A 5,661-nucleotide genomic window follows, 5' to 3' on the forward strand; every position below is an offset into this window, starting at 1 on the left:
GTTATGGAATAAACACCTAGTTTTAACAAATCTTAACATTTTACCATATTTGCTTCATACTTTAATACATTAAAAATAGAGATAATTCTTATTCTGTATCCATCCTTATGAGATAATTCCATTTCTTCTCTCCTCAGAGAATAGCCACTATCAGAAATTTGTTTTTTATCATTCTCATTTATATTTTCAATTTTTGCATTGATTTGCATGTTTCTATGTGTTATATAAATGGTCTCATCATCTAAAAATATTTTTTGCTCATTACCTTTTACTTAATATTATGTTTTCCAGTATATCCATTTTAATATATATAGCTTTAGTTCACTTATTCTACCTCCTGTGTAGTATTCCATATTATGAATATACAAGTAATTTGTTATTATTTTAATATACTTTATATAGATGCTAAATTTTTGTTGCTATATACAGAGATTAAATAAATATTCTTATGCGTGTGTATTAGTTTGCTAAGGCTGCTGTGACAAAATAACACAAGCTAGGTGGCTTAAAAAACAGAAATACTGAGTGGGGCAAAAGTAGGTTTATAATAATAAATAAATAATAATTAATAATTAATAATTAATTAATAATTAATGAATAAGCTGTTTTCACATACTCAACAATTGTATACCTACTTTTGCTCCACCCTGTATAGTGCCTCACACTTCTGGAAGCTGGGTGTCCAAAATAAAGGTGTCAGCAGGTCTGGTTCCTTCTGGGGGCTGTGAGGGAAGAATCTGCTTCGGGGCTCTCTCCTTGGCTTATAGATGGTCACCTTCTCTCTTTGCCTCTTTACATTGTCTTCCCTTTATATATGTCATTGTGTCCAAATTTCACTTTTTTCATAAGGACACCAAGCATATTGAATTTAGGCCCTCCCTTATGACCCCAACTTAACTTAGCTGATTACACTTGTAACGATCTTATTTCCAAATCAGGTCATATTCTGAGATACAGGTCATTAGGATTTCAACATATGGATTCGAAGGGACATTTTTCAACCCATCACAACATGTCTCCTTGCATATCATATATGATATTTCATGACAGAATTTTAACAAATCCTCTTCACCAGGTTAATAACATTGCTTTTCAGTAGTAGTTTACTAAGTGTTTCCAGCAGGATTGTGTGTTAAATTTTATCAAATGCTTTTTTTAATTTCTTGATATAAATACATACCTCTCTTCTTTCATTTGCTAATGGTTTATTACATTCTTACATTTTGCACGGCTGCACTGTGTCTGAATCCTCTGACTCACCACACTTGGCCATGACGTATACAGGTACTAACATACTTCTTCAGGCAGCAGTTGCCAACATTTTTTCAACATGCTTTTATAAGCTGCAGAGTCCATTACAGCCTTCAGCTTCAAGCCATGAACTTGGCTCAGGCGCTCAGTCTTGAGCAGAGCATTTTCAGGCCCCATAACTCATAGGAGCAGAACGCTCAGCTGCCATCGGGACGTGCAGACTTGGAGCCATTCAAGCTCTTGGCTTCAGCTTCACTTAATACTTGATATTTTCTTTTTTTTTTCCTAGTGCAGAGAAATAATTTATTCTTTGTTTCTAAGATTAGGCATGGATTATTTTTAAACATGCCTTTTTAAATATATTTTTAAAAGTTTATTGATTTTGAGAGAGAGAGAGAGAGAAAATGATGTGAGAGAGAAACATCTATTGGTTGCCTCCTGAACCCACCCTCACAGGGAGGGACCCTGCGACACAGGTGTGTGCTCTGGCTGGCATCAGATCTACCACCTTTTGGTGCACAGGATGGCGCTCCAACCAACTGTCCATACCGGCCAGGGCATAACCATGAATTTTTTTTATTTTCTCTGCTTATATTTGATTTCATCTATGCTCGGTGTTTCAAGCATAATTATGTTAAATTTAAACTTTATAATCTTTAACATAAAGCTCTATGGTAATTTTATATTAGTGAAAATTTTAAGTGTTTAATATATCTTAGTAGTTGCAAGTCACATATCGATTTTGTAAATCAAAACAAAAACATAGAAATGTAGAAAAATGCTAGAATAAAATAAAGTGTAAATAATTGTAGCTATGGTCGGTTTCAACATTTTCGTCTATTTTATTTCCTATGGAAATCATGTATGGCCCTAGCCGGTTTGACTCAGTGGTTAGAACATCGGTTCATGGACTGAAGGGCCCCGGGTTCTATTCCAACCAAGGGCACGTGCCTCAGTTGCAGCTCGATCCCCCGCCCAAGTTGGGGTGCTTGGGGGGGGCAACCAATCGATACATCTCTCTCACATCCATGTTTCTCCCCCTGCCTCTTTCTCTGTCTCTCTCCCTTCCACTCCGAAAAGCAATGGAAAAAATATCCTCTGGTGAGGTTTTAAAACAAAAGAAATCACATATGAAAGACCATCCTAGCCAACTGTCACTTAACCTCTTTGCCATACTAATTATCACTTTCCACTGTATCTGTAAAACATATTCAGTGGTTCCCAGATGATAATAAATCCCCTTTTTAACTATGTTCCCAACCACTGAGTTGCATACTTTCCAAGAGTCAGTTAAGATTGTTCCTAAAACCTGTTAAGCCTCTTTATTCATTTTTAATTACCTGCTTTAAATTAACACTATGGAAGCCAATAAAATACAAGCATGAAGTTGAGTTGTAACTATGCAAATAATTTGTATGTTTTTAGAAAGATCAGTTAAAGATGAAGATCTGCAAAACTTACTTTCGAAAGAACTGAAAAAAATATTCTGCCCTGGTATTGTTTCAAAATACATTGAACTAAGGGAATAACAATTAGTTGCAAGACTAAAACACCAAAATAACCACAATGAAAAGAAATGAAAAAAACCAAAACAACAAAAACCACAATACCAAATATATGTAAGAATATCTCGGCACTTAGTACTATTATACACTGCTAATGGACGTATTTGGCAGTACTTATTAAATTGACACTTATGCATACCCTATAAATGAGCAATTTGACTCCTAGTAATATAACTAATATAAATAAACCCATATGAACACCAGACAGGTCTTAAAATGTTTGATTTTCAATGTATAAATTTTGGGTACACAAATTTTCAAACTATAGCAAAAAGTGTCTCTGGAATATATAGAGGGCACTCACAATTCAGTTATAAAAAGAAAAGAAAAATATTCTCATTAACAAAATAGGCAAAGGGCCTGAATGACCATTTCTTCAAAGAAGGTATATAGATAGCCAAAAAGCACATGAAAAGACATTTAAAGTCATACATCATTAGGGAAAGGCACATTCAAACCACGAGATGCAGCTTGGGAGTGACTAAAGTGGCTTTAAGAAAAGGACAATAGCTGCGTGGAATCCCCTTGTGTAAATGTACCACCGTTGTTTTAATCCATTCATCTAACGATGGGCACTTAATACATATCCTTTATCAGAAATGTGATTAACGGTTATTTTCTCCCACATTGTTACTTATACTTTCAGTATCTTAATAGTGCTTCACATAGAACAAGTTTTTATTTTGATAAAGTCCATTTCATCATTTTTTTAAACGATACCTTTCTCTTGGTCTCAAAGCTAAGATTTTGTTGCCTATTCTGAAGAGATAAATATTTTCTTCCCCATGTTTTCTGATAAAAGTTTTATACTGTGAAATTTTACTACACAGTCAGGAAAAGAAAGGAAATCTCCCCTTTCGCGACAGCATGGAGGGACCTGGAGTGTACTGTGCTAAGCGAAATAAGCCAGGCAGAGAAAGACAAACATCACATGATCTCACTCATATGTGGGATCTGAGGAGCAAAATGGAAACAGAGGCATGGATACAGGGAACAGACTGACAGCTGTCAGAGGGGAGGGAAGGGGGGAACTGGATGAAAGAAGGTGAAGGAATTAGCTAAAGATCACATATGCATGACACAGAGACAGACAACAGTGTGGTGATGGCCAGAGGGAAGGGGGCGAGGGATGGGTGGAGGTGAGCAAAGGGGGGGAATGGGAACATCTGTAATAGTGTCAACAGTAAAAATAAAGTTTAAAAATTTACATTTAGATCTATGATCCATTTGAGCTAGTTTTTAAAGAGTATTAGACATAGCACATAGGTAGACAGATGATAGATAGATATACACACACAGTTGACCCTTGAACAACGGGGGATTGAACTGTGTGGGTCCACTTATATTTTTTAATGTATTTTCTCTTTATATTTTTCTTAATTGTATTTTTTTTATTTCTGCTTACTTTATTATAAGAATTCTTTACATAATACACATAAATAATACATATAAATATATATTCACATATAAATACATATAAATACATATAATAATACAAATAAATACATATAAATAATGCATATAAATTCTATACATAATACATATAAAATACAAAATATGTGTCAGTTGACTGTTTATGTTAATGGTAAGGCTTCCAGTCAACAATAGGCTATTAGAAGTTAAGTGTCTGGGGAGTAAAAGTTATACATGGGTTTTTGACAGCATGTGGGTCAGTGCCCCCAACTCTTGCATTGTTTAAAGGTTAACTGTATATATACATAATTCACCACAGGAAAATACTATCATTTCAATGGTTGCATTAAAAAATATTCCTTTAAATTTAACATTTATTATTGTAAGACGTCTTAACAAACTCGATATGGGAAAAAATATCCATTAATTGATAAAGAAAGTGCATGAAAGGCATATTAATTTTCATACTTAATAGTGGAAATATAGGCAATCACTGTTAACAGAATGATGATAATGTTTAACATTGTACTGAAGAAAGTAATGGATAGGTAGTAAGATTAAAAAACCCGAATCAAAGGTGTCATTCACAAGCAGTACCATTTTCCCTACAATATAAGTATCCTAAGAAGATCTAGAGTCGCATAATTAGAACTAAGAATTGAAGAACTGAATTCAGCAAGAATAGATAAAAGATCAATGAAATCAATAAAACCAACGAAAATCAGTAACATCGCTATACTTCCTCTATAGCCACATAGAAAATATAACATTGAAAAGATTCCACTCACAGTAGCAATGCAAAACCCGCAGCAGGGGAGCCTGAAAACAGTCGAAACAGGAGAAAATATATGTTAGAGAGCACTAAGGGTCACAGGAAGAAAGCCAGTAGCTTCGGGAAGAGCTACCGGGAGTGTCAGGATATCGTGCAGTGAGAGCAGACCCCACGAGAGAGTGACACTGAGCAAAGACATGATAAAGGTGACACAGGCAGCCAAGGAGAAGGACATCGGAGGCAGAGGGAACAGCTGGTGACATTGCTCTAAGGGGAGCAGCAAAGGGCCCGTGCATGGCTCCATGTCGCTGACACGTGTACAGTAAAACACAGGATATTCCCTGAAGTGGAATGGGAAACAGCACAAATATCCCTAATTAACAGGAGGGAGAACTTGTGCATTCATTTATATCACGACTGTCACATGGCCACCAGGATGAATCGTGGTTCCACTTTTGTCAGCACACACAGGCCCCTTCCGAAAGGGGAGTGGAGTAGCACGTTTTGAGAGATATTTGAATAATTATATAACTGCACGTATCAGTTGTCTGTGGATGTGGGTATATTGCTTAGAAACACATGTTCATGTAGAGAAAGTCTGAAGCATGGGCGAGAAGAACATTCCACCGCAAGCTCAGGGGCTCCTCCTGATTTCAGTGA

The sequence above is a fragment of the Miniopterus natalensis genome, chromosome X (genome assembly GCF_054644295.1).
Source record: "Miniopterus natalensis isolate mMinNat1 chromosome X, mMinNat1.hap1, whole genome shotgun sequence".
NCBI classification, from domain to species: Eukaryota; Metazoa; Chordata; class Mammalia; order Chiroptera; family Miniopteridae; genus Miniopterus; species Miniopterus natalensis.